Source organism: Lipophrys pholis (assembly GCF_963383615.2).
Source record: "Lipophrys pholis genome assembly, contig: SCAFFOLD_50, whole genome shotgun sequence".
Lineage (NCBI taxonomy): Eukaryota > Metazoa > Chordata > Actinopteri > Blenniiformes > Blenniidae > Lipophrys > Lipophrys pholis.
In genome coordinates, this window is record NW_028291986.1 from 133111 (window position 1) to 152500 (window position 19390).

A 19390-nucleotide genomic window follows, 5' to 3' on the forward strand; every position below is an offset into this window, starting at 1 on the left:
GTCCCTTTATGCAGATGACCTGCTACTCTATGTGTCCAACCCCTTGTCATCTATTCCAGTTATCACGGATATCCTGACTCAATTCGGCAAGTTTTCTGGCTACAAGCTGAATTTTTGTAAGAGCGAACTTCTCCCTATTAATCACTTGTCAAGAATTATACCAACTTCATCCTTACCATTTAAGGTCACATCACAGGGGTTTCGTTACCTGGGAGTATTTATCACGCCATTTTTTGAAGACCTTTTTAATAAGAATTTTCGCCCTCTAATTGACAAATGTAAACTTGACATGATACGCTGGTCCGCTCTTCCTCTTTCGCTCTCTGGTAGAGTTAATTTAGTAAAAATGGTGATACTCCCTAAGTTTCTTTATTTGTTTCAACACATCCCATTTTTTATAAGGAAGTCTTTTTTTTTGTCAGCTGGATAGTTCAATTTCTTCGTTTCTGTGGCTGAACAAACCCCCCCGTATCAAGAGGACCATTTTGCAATTACCTAAACAACAGGGGGGCCTTGCACCGCCAAACTTCATTCACTACTACTGGGCGTGTAACATTGCTAAGCTTAATTGTTGGATGGACGGAGGAACCGACGCATGTCCCTCTTGGGCCCAAATTGAGAGAGGCTCTTCAAAGCTTTCATTACACTCTCTTCTAACTGCGCGTCTTCCTCTCAAGATACACAATTTTTCTCAGAACCCTGTTGTTGTCAACACATTAAAAATTTGGATCCAATTTCGTAAAAACTATGGTCAGACTGAACCATCGTCTCTTGCGCCGATTGTCAAAAATCCTTTGTTTTTGCCATCTAATTCTGATCCCACTTTGGTTAACTGGCAAGGCAAAGGCCCGGTACTGATTAAGGACCTCTACACAGATGGACATTTCACAGACTTTAATGGACTTGCTAATAAGTTTGACTTACCCCAATCACATTTTTTCCGTTTCCTACAAATTAGGCACTTTGTCCAAGCTACCTACTCTAACTACCCCAACTCACCCACCAGTTCCCTGGTGGACTTGATGCTCACCTCTAATCCAGCTCAGAGGCGCACTATATCTGTTATTTATAACTCCATTGCTTCGTTTAATCCCCAGCATCTCGATATTCTTAAACAGAAGTGGGAGGAAGAGATTGGGGTGTCCATTTTAGATGGGCAGTGGGTACAATTCCTTAAACTTGTTCACTCCTCCTCGATCTGTGCTAGACATGGTGTCTACAATGCAAGGTTATTTTTAGAGCTCACTACACTAGTGCTAGACTTTCCAAGATTTACCCTACCGTCAGTGACAGATGCAATAGGTGCAATCAATCCCCTGCCAATCACACACACATGTTCTGGTCATGTCCTCGTCTTGTCGGTTTCTGGCGTCAGATATTTGATACATTGTCGGTGGTGCTAGAAGTAGACCTTGACCCGGACCCATGCACGGTTCTCTTTGGATGCCCTCTCCTCTCTACTCCGAGTTTGTCGGCGGCTAAACGTAAGGTGCTGGCCTTTGCAACATTACTTGCGAGACGTCTTATTTTACTGAGGTGGAAACATGTCCCCCCTCCGGCGCATAATAGTTGGCTTCGTGAAGTTTTGACCCACATTAAACTAGAGAAGATGAGGTTCTCCATTTCTGGTGCTGGTAGTGTTTTTGACAAGACCTGGTGACCCTTTATTGAATATTTAAATAAAGTAGTGATTCACCCAGACAGCGACTAGATGCCCCCCCCCCCCCACCTTCCCAATTCTTTCCCCCTTTCAATTATTCCATTTGTTTGTTCAGTGGTAGTTTCCCCCCCTCCCCCTTTTTTTGTTGTTGTTTTTTTTGTTTGTTTCTTGTCCTTATTTTTGTTTTTGTGTTTTTGTTTTGTGTGTGTGTGTGTGGTGATGTGTGCATTGCTTCATACTACACACATTTATCTGAGTGTTTCGGTATTGGTGATTGTCAAAGTGTTTGTTGGACAAGCCGTACACGTTTATGTTCTACACTTGTTGTTGATTGCTGTCCTGGGAAAACTTTCTCACTTCCCTCTCTTACGGAATCACTTTGGTTGGACAGTATGCTTATGTATGTATGTTCCTAAAAAACTGTGAATAAAAAGATTTATAAAAAAAAATAAATTATGCTCAATGATTGCAGGATTCTTCCAGGTATAATTACTCGTACGACCAAAACCCAACAAACCCAAGCAGCCCTGAGCTCCTCCCAAAGCTCCAGTCTGGCTCCTCTATAGGCCGCTTGCTCTATGGAGACGTGTTGCTCATGAATAAAACAATCTGCAAAACTCCTGATCACAGCAGTTTGTTCATGTTTACACAAACTATGGTTCATTGAATCAGGCCTGCTCACAACAAACATGTCCCACAGTCCCCCTGACGTGTCCTCAGTGCAGAGACGAAGCTCCTGTGTCCAGAGGGGGTGTCCAGAGGGGGCCGGACCGTGAGCAGCTCTGCCATATCCAAGTTCTGCTAGAAAGAACTTCTCTGTTGGTTCTCTGAGACCCAGTTCACTTCTAAGTCATCTGCTGCTGGGGGACCAACATAGAGGGAAGTAGAGCTCATATATGCCCCCACACTGGGTGCTCACTGAAAGAGCTCCTGAGCAGTGGTCTCCAGAGGGACTAAAACCTGTTAGGGGAACCTCTAAGTGAGAACGGGATCTTTTCCAGTTTAAGAAGAGATAAAATGTCATGAAGCCAAACTTTGATTAAAGGTTGTTGGGGAGATTTCCAGAACCAGAGGGTTCTTCTACGGGCAGTAAGGGAGGTAAAGGCTATGACATTACTTTGAATGTTTGTAGTACGAAGGTCGTCTGGAGGTTTGCTGGAGACGGCGATATGTGGAGTTGGAATTATATTTATGTCCAAACATCTGAAATAGTTTTGAAGCATTGTTGCCAAACTTTGGACAGTTTGGGACATGACCAAAACATATGAGTAAGATTGCACGGGGTTTGTGAGCAGCTATTGCAATTCTGATCAACTGTGTCTGGATAGAGCATCGAGAGTGTCTCCTGGCTTTAGTGTCCTCTGTGCAGGACCTGACATTGTATGAGACAGTCTGACACCGCTGGATGACCAGTTAACGGCCATTAAGGCGCCCTCCCAGAGGTCCTCAGAGAAATTTAGTTGGAGTTCTGACTCCCAGTGTACCTTGGTTTTATTAACAATAGAGTCATTCATAGGAGAGAGTACTTTATAGAAGGAGGTGTGGCCTTTTGTTAAGGTTTTAGCCTTAAGAACCACGTCTATTCCGCTGGGTGTTGGAGTCTGTGGGAAGGGCAGAGTGTGCGTTTCTGCAAAGATCCGCAGGTGAAAGTACCTGAAGAAGTCTGATTTATGAAGGTTAAAAGTAGAGATTGATTGATCAAACTTGCAAACACACCATCCATGTCCAGGTCTCCCAAAGTACTGAGCCCCTTTTTGTTTCAGGTTGTGAACCGTGGGTCTTTACTGGAGTAAATAAAGGATTATTGTGAATAGGAGACGCTAGAGGGACAGTGAGCCGTCCAAAATGACGTCTTACTTGTGCCCAAATTTCAAGAGTTCCAACAACAACTGGATTAGAAGTAAAATTTGAGGGGGTGAGGGGCAAGGTACTGCAAGGCAAAGCCAGCCGTGATGAGGAGCATGAGGCTCACTTTGGCACCACTTGAGGTGAGGAGTAGTAACCCATGCTGTAATCTTGGTTGTGGTTTGGTAACCCCCCCCCCCCCCCCCCCCCACTGATCTGTCCCTGCAGAGCAGTGTCCAGCCTGTCCTGGGACGTTTGTTAGCCCAGATGAATAATGAGATAATATTACTTATAGTGAAAAATGATTTGGGAAGAAATATTGGGAGACATAGGAAAACATACAAATATCTTGGTAGTACATTAGTTTTAATAATTTGTATCCTACCTGCTGGAGATAAATGTAGATAATTCCATTTTTGTAAATCTGATTGAACTGCCGTTGTTAATGAGGTCAGACTCTGCTCACGCATAGTTTGCATAGATTATGTTATTGTTACGCCAAGATATTTCCATCCTGTGTTGGCTGGTTTAAAAGGGATGGATGAGGGTGGTATGTCTTTGGCTGATTGGTTTATTGGGAAATATTCACTTTTAGCAATGTCACGTTTTTATCCAGCTATACTGCCGAAAGAGTGTAATAGTGCCAGGAGGTGTGGAATGCTTTTCAGAGGGTTTTTAACATAAAGAAGCAGGTCATCCGCATATAATGAAACCCGATGCCCCATCATTCTATCCCCTCAATCCCGCCTCCCTTTTGAGAGCAGCTGACAATGGCTCAATGGCCAGTGCAACCAGCAGTGGAGATAACGGGCACCACTGTCCGGTGCCCCGAAAACGTGAAACACTGAAGCACAGGGAGAGGAGTAGAGTACTTTGATCCATGAGATAAGGTTGCTATTAAACCCAAACTGTCGCAGGGGAAAAGAAAAGAAATGCCCACTCCACCCTGTCCAACACCTTCTCAGCATGAGAGACATTATGTCCTCTGGGACATTGGAGGGAGACGTTGAGGAGTGTTCTTATGTTGGAGTATGAGTGTCTTCCTCTTATAAATCCTGTCTGGTCATCTGAGATGGTCAGGGACACGACGGACTCCAATCGACGAGCTAGTAGTTTTCCAAGTATTTTAACATCTACTGGGAGGAGTGATACTGGGCGGTAGGATGCACAGTTTAGTGGGTCGTCACCCTTCTGGTGAATGAAGGTGATGGAAGCTTGCATTAGTGTGGCGGCAGGGTGCCCTGAAGAAATGAATGATTGAACATGTCAAGTAGGAGTGGAGCTCACTGGTCTGAGAATCCTGGTGAAGAATCCCGCCGGGTATCCGGGACCGGGGATTAGTTCAGAGACCGTATTGCTTCGTGTTGAGCCACAAAACAGAAAAAAGGTTTAAATAAAAATAGAAATCCAACCTTTTTTCAACTCACTTTATTGGAAGAGCAAATTCTCTCATGAAGAATGAATATTTATCTTTGTGGTTCCCTGCTGAGCCGGATGAGGTTCTGCAGAACCTCCAGAAAGGACCGAGGGTCGGTGGTTCCCTGCTGAGCCGGATGAGGTTCTGCAGAACCTCCAGAAAGGACGGAGGGTCGCCACTCGCTGGCAGGAAGGACTCAACCTGGCTGATGCCAACGCTGGTGACCTGGCAACAAGGTCTGAGACACAGAACCTGGCAACCCCGTCCTGCAGACTGAGGAACTCTTCATCCTGCCAATGCGTCAGGCAGACCTTTATTTTATACTTGACTCTGATATTTACCTACAAAGTTGTCAGGAGTATTTCCTAGTATAAACCTCAGGGGACAGAATACTCAGGAAGTTTAAGACATTTGATCACATTAGTCTCTTAAGAAGAGACAAAGTCACAGTAGAACCTTGGAAATAAACAATAAAGTCATGATTACATAACAATTACATTTTATTGGAGCTCAATTTAATATAATTCCTTTTAACGGCTCACAGTAAGAAAAACATACAAGAATGGGGGTGGAGTCTGACGGAGTAGGACGTGTCTCGGGAGCTGCTGTAGATTTGATGTTTAAACGATTTCAGGACAAAACATTTTGTTACTTTACATGTATTTTATATTTCACCGATCACCAACACGACACCAAACCCGAAAAACAGGAACAGCTCGGGGAGCCTCATCCTCGGCTGTGAGCGACCCAGCTCCGGCCCCGCCGCCGCCGCCGCCGCCTCCCGGCGTTCCTGGCCCCCCACTGGGCATAACCACGGAAGATTCTAAAGCGGATCTGCTCGCTGGCCTCCGAGAAGAGATGGGCGGAGTATTTCAAACTGAACTAGCAACAGCTATGACTGATACTTTAGCCCCGTTAACGTCTGAGCTGCAAGCTGTGACGACGGAACTAACTGCTAGCATAGCGGCTATCAGAGCTGAGGCTAGCGAGCTCAGGGGGATGCTACATGCTATGGAGGGCTCATTGTCTGTGTGCACGGAGGACATGGTTTCGCTCCAGACAAGAGTCGAGAGTTTATCGACCCAGGTTCTTGTGCTTGAAAATAAAAGTGAGGCGTTGGAAGCGAGATCACGCCGCAACAAATCAGCATTTTGTGGCTAGCTGAGGAAGATGGCGGTGTCACCGCAGCCATGACTTCCACCCTGTGGAAAGAAGCTTTGGAGCTTGAAAAGCCCCGCAAGCTGACCACGCACACAGGTCACTTCATCCCAAGCCTGAACCTGGTGACCGTCCCCGTCCAATCAGAGCTCAGATGCTCTGCCTGGGGGACGGCCTTGACATTCTGCAACACGCCAGAGCACCACGGTCTCCATGTTCCCAGACTTCACTGCCAAAACAGCCAAAGCTCGCGCTGCTTTCAACGACACTCCACGGCAGTTAAGGGAAATACCAGACGTAAGCGTTGGTCCATCCAGCTCGTCTTCCAATCACAAGAGGCGTCACAAGAGAGTTCCCGTCTCCTGGAGAAGCCAACGTGTTCCTGAAAACTCCAGAGTAATCCTGGTTCTTCATGACATTTACGTCTTCATATCTCTGTTCTACTTTGTTAAAGGTGGTCCTGTGACTTTATTATTATTCTTAACATATCATGTGATTCTGTCACAAACCTTTCAAACTTTCTTTTGCACAAGTAAATTCTGTTTTTGATGTTTTTTCCTTCCCTTGGGGTTTGGAATCAGGTTGTCCTCTCTGTTCTAATCTTTAGTACATATGACTGACACTCAAGCTCAAATATCAGATGTATGAGCTGGAACGTTCCAGGTTTAGGGAGTTCTGTTAAAAGATCCAGGATCTTCTCTCATTTAAAATCGGGTGTCTTTCTGCAGGAGACCCTCATGAGAACAAATGATCCGGTCAGACTGCGTTGTCCCTGGGTGGCTGGAACGTTCCATTGGAGCTTCAGTTCCCAGGCCAGAGGTGTTCCTATATTGATTGGTAGATCGGTTCCTTTTACTCACTCCAGAACCATTTCAGACAGGGATGACAGGGACCTGATTATCTTTTATATCTCCTGTTCCTGTCTTACTCGTTAATGACAAACTTTGATAACCCATATTTTATGAATACGTTATTTGGAATATTGCCCTCTTTAAAGGATAGTTTATAGATTTGTTTGGGGGATATGAACGATACAATGATCCCTCAGTTAGAGGTTCTAAACCTGGATCTGTTCATTCCCATATAGCTCAGTCCCTCAGCTCCTTTATGTCCAGTGGACCCCTGGAGATTTCATAATCTGACTGGTAGACTGTACTCTTCTTCTCACACGTGCACCAGACTTTTTCACGTGTAGATTATTTGTTTGGAGATGCTGAACTTGTGCCTCAAGTCACCGATGTGGTACCACCCTATTACTGTTTTGGATCCTGCGCCTGTGTCTTTGGATATACAAATGTTGCCTGGACGGCGTTTCCCCTCACACTGGAGACTTCACACCTCTCTCTTATCGGAGAGGACATTTGGTGAAGTGATTTCCAATGCACTAGATGGAGTCATCAGCCTTAACCGATGTGAGTCACAGCCTATCTCAATGGCATTGCTCCGGGAATCTTTGAAGGCCTAATTGTGAGGCCAGATTTGTGCACGTGGACAAAATAAGGATGTCAAAAATCCCAAAATGATGGACTGATCTTAAATCTTTAGACCAACAGCTTGTAATCGTCCAATCTGCCGATTGGGCGGCCATACCGACAGAGTTGGAGCTTATTACTACCAGCGAGGCGGAGCGTCTATTATTACACTCACGTTGTCGATAGTACGAACATGGAGATGAATCCAGCAGAATACTTGCTGTCAGTTGTGTCTTCCTGGTTGATACCTGGTATTAGAAATGCTTCTGGAGCCTTGGTGGAGGACCCTGCCCTTATTAAATCTGTTTTTTCCTCTTTCTATGAGTACAGTTCTGAATTCTCCTCTGACTCGACGGACATGCATGCTTTTTTAAATGGCCTTATATTTCCTACTGTAAGTTCAGATGCAGTTAATCAATTAGACTCGAAACTGACAGTAGCAGAACTTAACGTGGCCGGACGGATTTCTTTAAAACATTTCATCCTAAACTCATTCCAATATTATATTCAGTTTATATTGAATCCATCTTGAGGCACTCTCCCCCCGACACTGTAACAAGCCTCTATTCATGTTCTTCTAAAGAAAGATCCAGATTTATGTTCCTCATATAGACCTCTTTCTTGAATGAATGTAGACACTAAAATACTGGCTCAGGCCGTCGCTCGTCGTTGGGAGAAGGTGCTTCCCAGCATGATCTCTTTTTTTTTATTTATTTTTTTTCCAACAGACCATTTTTTAATCACATAGATATCTGGCAAATATTAACATAGTCAGTCAATTATAATCACACAGTTGAGTTGAGAAACACTCACACATACAACTCAGAAAGAAAAAAAACAAAACAAACAAAAACAGAAACACATCAGTCATTACACAATTTAAAATTGTTTAAAGTTTAAGTTGGGACCTGCTTTAACCTCCACCCGAGACACACATCCTACATTTTCAGACATCTAGGTCACTCTGAGGGAACTTAATCCTTTGGATATATTGAAGGAAAGGACTCCAGATACTGCCACATTTGTCGGATAAGCCAATGGTTGAGAGCCGGATTTTTTCCAGTTTAATGAAATAGAGAATATCTCTTCTCCAGCGAGTATGAGAGGGAGGTCGACTCGATTTCCAGGTGATCAGTATGAGCCGTCTAGCCAAGAGAGTTGTAAACGCTATAACATCTCGTTGGGGCTTGTGGAGTGACGCTGAAGGGGAGACACCAAACGGAGCACAAAGTGCATTTGGTTTAATTGGCCTCCCCACAACCACCGACAGAGTATCAAAAATATCTGTCCAGTATTTACAGAGAGAAGGACAGAGCCAAAAAGAGTGAATGAGATTCGCTGGTGACTGCTGACAACGATCGCATAGTGGGGACACATTCTTATACATTTTTGCTAATCGTGCTTTCGTAAAATACACACGATGTATCAGCCTACATTGAATAACACCATGTCTTGCACAAATTGAAGATTTATGTACCCTGTTCAGTATCTCTGCCCTAAGCCGGTCCGGTATCTCCATCCCCAGATCCTCACTCCAAAGGGATCTTATAGAATTAAGGGACTGCGGGCGCAATGAGTGGATTTGGTTATAAATAAGTGAACTAGTACCCTTCAAGGATGACATAGGCTTCAGGAAATTATCTAAAGGAGTACTACTGGGCAGGTTGGGAAACTCTGGAAATGTGCTGCGAACAAAACTGCGGGCCTGTAAATACCTAAAAAACTGGTGTTTAGGAAGTGAGAAAGAGTCTGAGAGCTGTTGAAAAGATGCAAATGTCTTATTAATATATAGGTCTTTAAAATGTTTAATTCCCAAATTGGACCAAATCAGGAAAGCATCGTCTGTTTGGGATGGAGGAAAAATATGGTTTGCAACAAGTGGAGCATGAACAGATATCGACTGGAGACCAAAGTGTTGTTTGAACTGAACCCAGATCTTACAAGTGTTCCTAACTGTCAGGTTGTTTGTATAAGGTGAAATGGACGAATGAATGGGTGAATGTACTAAAGCCTTCAATGACACAGGAGAGGCAGACTTGGCTTCGAAGACTAGCCATGTTGGAGTAGGTTGAAGGGCCTCAACTTCAAGCCAGTATTTTAAGATTCTGATATTTGCGGACCAGTAGTAGAATCTGAAATTAGGCAAAGCCACTCCTCCCAGATGACGCAGTCTTTGCAAGTATAGTTTTCGCAGCCGAGCAACCTTTTTATACCAAATGTACTGCAAAATCAGACTATCTAGCTTGTGGAAGAATTTTTGGGGGAGAAAGACTGGTATGCACTGGAAAAGATAGGAAAACCGAGGGAGGATATTCATTTTCACCGAATTGATTCGAGCGGGCAGAGATAAATTGAGTATAGACCATCGTTCAAAGTCTTCACGGACACGATTCAGAAGCGCCTCAAAGTTGGCTTTCTATAAATCTTTAAAGTCACGTGTGACTTGGACTCCAAGATATCTAAAGCTATGGTGGGCAATCTTAAAGGGGAAATTTTGCAGTGGTAACCCTGATGCAGCAGCATTTATAGGGAGTATTTCACTTTTATTTAAGTTTAATTTATATCCTGATATTTCACCAAATGAAGTGAGAGTCGTAAGGGCAGCAGGAACAGAGACAGCCGGATTGGAAATGTACAACAGCAAATCGTCGGCATAAAGAGACACCTTCAGCTCTATACCATATCTCTGAACACCAATAATAGAGGGATTGGAACATAAAGCCAGAGATAGAGGCTCAATGGCCAAGGCAAAAAGTAACGGGCTCAGCGGACAACCCTGTCGAGTAGAGCGATGTAAACAAAAATACTTTGAATATGTGTTGTTTGTGCAGATTGAAGCCGCGGGTGATGAATAAAGCAGCCTAATCCAGGAAATAATTTTTTTTTTAAAGCCAAATTTCTCTAAAGTGTAAAAGAGGTAGTCGCACTCTATCCTATCAAAAGCTTTTTCTGCATCTCGGGATTCCAGAGCTTCGGGGGAATTGGAGGTGGAGGGGTTGTAAATGACATTAAAAAGACGCCTGAGGTTGGAAAAGGAGTGCCTGTTTTGGATAAATCCGGTTTGGTCTGGGGAGATGATTAATGGGAGTATAGATTCTAACCGTGAAGCTAATAATTTAGAGAGTATTTTAAAATCTGCATTAAGTAAGCTTATAGGTCGATATGAGGAACAGTTTAAAGGATCTTTGCCTTTTTTGAGAATAACAGAGATGGATGCCTGAGACAAAGTTTTGGGAAGGCGGCCTAATTGAAGAGATTCATTAAACATGTTGAGTAATAGGGGAGCCAATTTATTCCAACATTTTTTATAAAACTCGGCCGGATAACCATCTGGACCTGGACTTTTCCCACTTTGTAAGGAAGTAACTGCAGTTTTTAATTCCAAGATGGTAATTGGCTCCTCGAGTTTCTCCGCCACCGATTGTTCAATAGAGGGAATGTCTAAGCCCTCAAAAAATCCATCAAAATTTGGAACGGAAGTATTGTGATCTGAAGAGTAAAGAGACATATAGAATTCCTCAAATGTCTTATTAATTTCAGAGAGGTCTGTTGTAATACCCGTGGTTGTTTGAATTTGAGGAATTTGGCGAGCTGCCGAAGCTTGACGCAACTGGTGTGCCAGAAGTCTGCTGGCCTTATCACCATGCTCGAAAGACCTAGACCTGGTCTGAAGGAGAAGTTCTGTAGATCGGTGTGTAGCAAGAACATCATAATCTGCCTGCCGCAACAAACGTTCTTTATACAGCTCAGGTGAGGGGGAGGCGGCATACCTATTATCAAGCTGAGATATTTGTTGTGCCAGATTGGTAAGTTTTTCTTTTCTGAGCTTATTCTCATAACCAGCATATGAAATAATTTCTCCTCTAATATATACCTTTAGTGTCTCCCACAGCAGGGAGGCTGATATACCTGGGCTCATATAGGTGTCAGTAAAGAAGTCAATTTGCTGAGAGATAAAGCTCACAAAATCCTCACTGGAAAGCAAGCGTGGATTTAAACGCCACTGTGGGCGTTCATTAACTACATTTCTGAAATGTATTTTCAAAGAAACTGAGGCATGGTCAGATAATACTATGGTATTATATTTACAGTCAGAGACTGATGGGAGTAACCTATTGTCAAGGAGGAAGTAGTCGATTCGGGTATATGTATGATGAATATTTGAGAAGAAGGAATACTCCCCCCCTTCGAAGGGTTAAAGTGACGCCAAACATCAGACACAGCAGACTCCTGCATAAAAGTCTGGATCACCTTAGAGGATCTTGAGGGTGGAGACCCTCTGGGGGAAGACCGATCCAGCTGTGGGTCTAACCAGCAGTTAAAGTCTCCCTCTAATATCAAATGATGAGAAGACATATCTGGTAGTAACGAAAAAATATGTTTAAAGAAAGAATTGTCATCAAAATTAGGAGCGTAAATATTTGCTAATATTAAGCGAGTATTGTGGATCTGACCTGCAACAATAATATATCTACCATTAGGGTCAGATATTGTGTTAGTGTGAGTGAACGGAATAGACTTATGCAATATGACAGCTACACCTCTAGATTTGCTATTGAATGATGAATGATAGATTTGCCCAACCCATCTATTCTTCAATTTAACATGGTCTGTAACTTTAAGGTGAGTTTCTTGCAAATAGATGATTTGCGCCCCCAGGTGTTGAAGGTAGTGAAGTACGTTTGATAGGATTATTAAGCCCTTTACAGTTGAGACTAGAAAATATTAAATCCCTTCATGTTGGTATTGTTGATGTGTTAGACTGTGTCATGATAGGAAAACAAAGTTACAATATAAGAAAATAGGTGGTGGTCTGCAGAGTCCCTGAAAATATGACTGGTGTGAAAACATACAATAAAACTCACAGAACCCATCCCCCCACCCACATTGGCAGAAGCATCTCCCCAAACGAGACGCGCGCATCCCTCCCACATCCTGTTAACAAACGCTCTCGTCTAGTCAAACACTGAACTAAACTCACCAACTGTTATTGGCAAGCTTGTGTGAAATGTGACATATTGGTAAACAAAATAGTTTAATATAAAGTAAGAACCTTAAAACTAGGCAAGATTTAATTAACTCTTCAAATATGAACATTTTCAAACATTGGAATTAGAACAAGGCACACGTTAAATAGTGATAGTAAAAGACCGTCATTTGTAGTGAACCATGTCCACAACGTTTAAGTGTCCAGAGCAGAGACATCACCAGGCAGGACTCGTAGCTCACCTGTTCACTGGCGGGTGTATTAAACTGTTTCAGGACTGACCGCTTTCTTAATGTGTTTCTGTATGAAGTCTGAGGCCGGGTCGTCAAACCTGTGGGTCCGTCCATTGGGCAAAGTGATACGGAGAGTAGCTGGAAAGACGAGACCAAACTTGATGTTGGGGCAATGCGTGGAGCTCCCTCTTCACGGGAGTGAAGGCGGCTCGTTTTTTAGCCACCGTCGGGGTAAAGTCCGGAAATATGGAGATCCTGCTCCCGTTGTACAGCAGCGGTGACAGCTCACTGGCTCGGCGCAGGATTTGGTCGCGGACCTGGAAGAGGTTTACACGGACAACGAGTGGTCGCGGCGGCTCGCCCTCCCTGGGTTTGGCACGTAGTGAGCGGTGTGCCCGGTCCAGCACAGGCTTATCGTCCAATCGGAGCAAGTCTTTGAGGAACCCGGCCGTGAACTCGGTGGGACGAGGACCCTCCGCACCTTCAGGTAGGCCCACCAGCCGCACATTATTCCACCTAGAGCGGCTCTCCAGGTCCTCGCACTTCTTCGTCAGCGCCTCGACCTGGGCGGTTAGCTTAGCAGCCTTCCCCTGGAGGTCGGCTAGCAGGGTAGTATGCTCGTTAGCTGATAGCTCGAGGCCTGCTACGGTCTCACCGTGAGCTTCAAGTTTACTCTCCAAAGGTCCCAAAGCCGCGGATAGTTCCCTTTTCACGGTCGCGGAAATGACAGAGTCAAACCTGGAGATGATATCCGCACGCATGTCATCCATCATCGTCTTTATGCTTGCCAGCAGGACCTCGTTAGTCTCCGTCCCACGCGGGGGGTCGGGCTCAGGAGACAACCGGGACTTAGCACGGCTCGTCTTAGCCAGGTCGGATTTTGCTCGGCTAGTCATTTTTGTTGTCGCAGCTGAAGAGCAAAAGTCTCAAAAGTATAGAACGAGCAGTTATAATGCCCGGTGAACACGAATGGTGAGGATTTTTATGAAAATATATTGTTAAAAAGTCCCATTTCAGGGAGCCACTAGGAAACACGTCCTACATCCTCAGTGCTCAGCAGCGCCCCCCTCCCAGCATGATCTCTAAGGAACAGACTGCTTTCATAAAGAGCCACCAGCTTTTTACAATGTTTGCACTCTGTTGAATATAATCTACGGTAAAGGTACCACTAATAAACCCAAAGTAGTTTAACCGGTCGATGCAGAAAAGACGTTTCATGGAGTCGAATGGCATTACTTGTTTGCAGTTCTGATAAAATTTGGATTTGGCGGTAAATTCATATCATGGATGCAGCTCCTTTAATCCTCACCATGTGCTGGTATCGTAACCAATGATGCTAAATCTAGATATTTCCCCCTGACGAGAGGCTGCAGGCAGGGCTGTCCTCTCACCTCTCTCACTCGCCATTGAGCCCTTGAGGCGCTCAGCACGCCGTCACGGTGTCCGGCGATCCTCCGCGGAAGGCGAGGAAGGTGGATGCTCTGGCTAACAAGGGGGATGCTCTCAGCAGCCAGTTTGTGCAGATTAAGGCTGTCTTGCTTGGCCTGCAGACAGAACCCAGGGTTCCACACTTTGTGTCGGTGTGCCCGGGGATGGATGAGGCCCCCGTCCCTACCCCAACGGCGAATGCTTTCTTCAGGCAGACCCCCCACCCCCCTGACCTTTGTGGTGCCTCCCTCTGACCCCTACATTGCGGAGCTCCACAGATGCTGGCCGGACTCCAGGGTTCTGTCCCATCACACCAGCGGTGGCAGAGCTCTGGCAGAGCTCTGGCAGCCACGCACGATGCTGGCAGCTAGGGGTTGGAACAGCTAGTGCCAGTTGAGCCCGCCATTGCAGCACTGATGGTTTCACTGGACGAGGCCGTGAGACCAGATTCACGCTGCCCCCGGCCTCAGTGCAGATTGACAGAGGATTTGTTGACCCGCAGTATAACATTGCTGCCCGTATGAGACGTCCGGGTAATTCGCTGTCACACCCGGTACTGCTCTGTCACGTACCTTGCAGGACTCCGGGGCAGAGCCTTAGGCCCAGTCCCTCTGCGATGCCTCACTGCAGACATTCACATTCATGACCAGGGAGTTGGGCAGGCCTTTTAATAGTGCCTAGAACCAGGACCAAGACCCCCGGGGGGGGGGCTGCTTCAGCTCCTATGGCCTCCGTCTCTGGAACAGCCTGCCGGGGAGCCTCAGGGCTGCAGAGACCCTTGTGGCTTTTAAAAAAAGGTTAAAAACTCACCTTTTAATCAGGCTTTTAACTGATTTTTATAGATGTGTATTTGTATGTATATATGTACAGTATATAGGCAGATGTGTATCACCTATTTATTTATCTACTTTGTCTATTATCTATATATTTACTGTTATCAGGTTGTTAACTGAATCTTTTATCTCCAGTGGTTCCTCTCAGGGGGTGCTAAACTGGTGGTGGCCACGTTCCCCGCTGGTGGGGCGTTCCCGTGGGTTCCCCCCTCAAGGAACCTGGTTGGTCCCCCACGTATGTTGTGGGATTTGCCGGTCTGCCCGGGCTGGGGGGATCTGTGGGGCAGCGCCCCCTGTGGTTAGAGGCTGTGCCACTCCCAGTGTGGACGGCCCCCAAATGTGTCCCTTTCCTCACCTTAAGTCCTCAGTGTCCTGCCATGTCTCCATACCACTGTGTGTGTGTGTGTGTGTGTGTGTGTGTGTGTACGTTGACTTGTTTCTTAAATATCTATTGTATCTTTGCACTGTTTTTAAATGATGTTAATCACTTTGCATTACATTAATTGTATAAAAAAGTGCTGTACAAACAAAGTTGATTGATTGATTGATGTTGACGATAACTTTAACACGTCAGCAGGTCGGGCTGGCACAGTCCCCTCTATCCGAGTCATGTCGCAGAACACTTAGTTCTCTTCCGTTTTGTACCGGACCAGACATTTGGCCCAGCGGCACTGCAGGGCTTGGACCGCAGTGTGCAGGTTGGCCAGGCAAGGCAGCACTTTGCTCGTCTGCGCCAGGCCCCCCTGCCCCTCCGAGGCAGGGACATTTGGCAGCAGAGGGGGCAGGTCACCCACGGCTGTCCACTCGCCCATCTGGGCAGTCCAGGGGCCTGCAGATCACGGAGCCAGGTATTCGGCAACACCGTGGAGCAGCACGTCCATATGCCCAGGGGTTCTGGACCACCCCTCCAGGGCCCCAAGAGGCAAGCGAGGCAGAACCTCAAGGGCCGGTCGTCTGGCGCTTTTCCCAGGAGCAACTGCGCTGCTGGGAAGAGCAGACCACAGACCCTTGGGTGGTGTCCACGCTATCCAGGGGATACACGTTACAGTCCCGACACCGGCCCCCTACCTTCAGCGGGATCAAACACATTGTGGTCAGAGATCCCGTCAAATCCCTCGTGCTATGTCACGAGGTAGCCATCGAGTTAGTGAACCCGGAGCCTTGCCTCAGCGGGTTTTACTCCACTTACTTTCTGGTGCCCAAGAAAGAGGGTGGATTTTGCCCAGTCCTGGATCTAAGGGGGCTGAACTGGTTTCTCAACGTTCTCCCCTTCCATATACTGCGCATAGCAGACGTCCTTCAAACTGTCTCAGTAGGAGACTGCTTGGTGACAGTGGATCTGAAAGACGTATACTTTCATGTTCCCATTGCCCCTCATCACAGACAGTTCCTTCGTTTTATGTTCATGGACGAGGTTTATCAGTTCAGGGTTCTGCCGGTTGGGCTCTCCCTGGCCCCTCCCTGTGTGGCAGCTGCTCTGTCACCGTTACAGGCCAGCGGAGTAACAATACTCCGCTATCTGGACGACTGGCCAGTCATTTCCCCAACGCAGGAGCAGGTGTCGAGGGACACTGTGGCTCTCTTCAGTCATGTGGGCAATCTGGGCCTCAAGGTGAATTATGCCTAGAGCAACCTCGTACCCGGCAGGTGGGACGTATTTCGGGCTGGTGCTGGATTCCTCATTAATGCGAGCTTCCCTCTCTCCATCTTAAGCCTTCTACAGTGTTTCCAGCGCAGCAGCCTCCTGCAGTATGGCCTGATCCTGCGGCTCATGGGGATGCTGATCTTGGCATCCATGGCCGTACCACTCAGGCTTCTTACCCTGCGCCCCCTTCAGGTATGGGTGAACAGCCGCAAATCGGACCCCAGCACTCACCGGCACAAGGTGGTCAGGGTGTCTGCCCAGTGCCTCCTTACCCTCCGACCCTGGAGGGAGAGAGCATACTTAATGTCAGGTGTACCCTTTGGGAGGGCAGCCTCTCGCCGGGAGGTTGTCGAGACGGACGCCTCTCTTGTGGGTTGGGGGGGCTGTGTGGCAGTCCAGGACTGAGCCCAGCAGAAGCAGCAGCAAATAAATGTGTTGGAACTTCAGGCTGTATTCCTGGCGCTCAGGAATTTTCTACCTGTTCTAGAAGATCAACATGTTCTCAACCGGTCGGACAATACCTCAGCTGTGTACCACATCAACTACCAGGGCGGCAACAGATCTCTTCCGGGATGCCCTGGTGCATACCTGGCCGGGCGTCCTACTTTATGCTTTCCCTCCACTCCCCCTCATACCTGCAACGCTTCACAGGGTCCAGCAGGGTGGTCACCGCCTGCTTCTGGTTGCCCCATGCTGACCAGGAAGACCATGGTTCCCGCTGTTGCTCAAACTCCTGCAGGGAACACCGTGGCGTCTTCCAGAGAGGAAGGACCTCCTGTCTCAGGTCAACGGACGCATATGGCACCCGAGTCTGTGTCGCCTGAAGCTGTTCATGTGGCCCCTATATTAGAGGACCCACTGTGAGTGTCCTGCGATGGGGCAGTTGCCCACACGATTTTAAACTGAAGGCAGCGTCCACCAGGTCGCTCTATGCTAACAGGTGAAGCTATTTGTGGAGTGGTGTAACTCTCACAACGAGGTGCCGGAGACATGTTCAGTGGTGGCAATACTGCATTTCCTGCAGTCCATCTTTGACAGAAACAGGACTACCTCCACCCGCTGTCTCAGCCAGTCAGTGGGATCACATGATCTGGTCCAGCAGTTCCAGAAGGGGACTCAGAGGCTCAGACCACACCGGGTCCAGGACCTGCCATCATGGGACTTGCAGGCCGTCCTTCAGTCGCTGTCCCAGCCGCGAGACATCATCGCTGTTCTGCCCTGTGTGGGCACTTAAGGCGTACATGGAGGCGACGGCTATCCTGCGAACAACAGACAGTATTCTCGTCTGCCATGGAGGCTGTAGAAGGGGGACGGCGCTTTCTAAACAGAGACTGTCTCACTGGGTAGTGGAGGTCATTCAGCATCCCTATCATGCACTGAGCATCCCGGTGCCTCAGGCCATAAAGAGCCACTCTACTAGAGGCAAGGCTGCATCATGGGCCGCCTTGAGGGGCGTTCCTCTGCAGGACATCTGAGCTGCAGCGGCCTGGTCCTCATCCTGGAACCTTGGACGTTTCCATAGGGTGAATGTTGCTGGTGTCCAGCCTGAGGCAGTGGCTGTACTGTCCACAGCTCCAGGCCTTGAGTAGGTGAGGATTCTTCATGACCTTTCTGGTACAAGTCATCCAGTGCTTTAAGCACCGCCTCTGGCGGTCTGGAAGGATGAAATAGAACCAGAGTTTCATACGTAACTTTCTTTTTGTGGTGTTGAATCTCTTGTAAAGCTTCTCCTGTCCTTTCACTGGCATGTCTTCTGTCGTGGTAAAATGATATCTTGGCCTTATACTCATTATATTTGATCATCAGAGGCTTCCTACCTTTCTGGCTTTCAACCAGCAACCATTCCCTCACTCCCTTCTCCAGCAAGGCCTTCTCTGCCTGGGAACCAAGGTCAACGCTCTGCTATTGCTAAAACTCCACAGCTTCAACCCCCCCCCCCCCCCCCCCCTCTGGTGAAGACGCTCACTCTGTCCTGCAGACAGCTGGATGCTCTCTGCAGGATCCTGGGCCTTGGAACCCCAATAAACTTCTCCTGACAGAAAAACCTGGTTCTAACTCTTTATTCCAAACAGAACCGACAACAGCAACATATTCAGGACAATTCCTTTAGAAGACACAATCCTGTCCTTTCACTGGCATGTCCTCCTTTAGAAGACACAATCCTGTCCTTTCACTGGCATGTCCTCCTTTAGAAGACACAATCCTGTCCTTTCACTGGCATGTCCTCCTTTAGAAGACACAATCCTGTCCTTTCACTGGCATGTCCTCCTTTAGAAGACACAATCCTGTCCTTTCACTGGCATGTCTTCCTTTAGAAGACACAATCCTGTCCTTTCACTGGCATGTCCTCCTTTAGAAGACACAATCCTGTCCTTTCACTGGCATGTCTTCCTTTAGAAGACACAATCCTGTCCTTTCACTGGCATGTCTTCCTTTAGAAGACACAATCCTGTCCTTTCACTGGCATGTCTTCCTTTAGAAGACACAATCCTGTCCTTTCACTGGCATGTCTTCCTTTAGAAGACACAATCCTGTCCTCATCTCAACCATCAATTAAAGCAACACATAAACGAGTAAGATGATGACAAGGACACACGACTGCATACAGAGCTGCCTCAGGTACTTCATAGTAATACTATCAAGAAGAACAACACTAAAAATACATTTTCTATTATATTAGGAACCATTAACCAAAATACTAAACGGTATCAT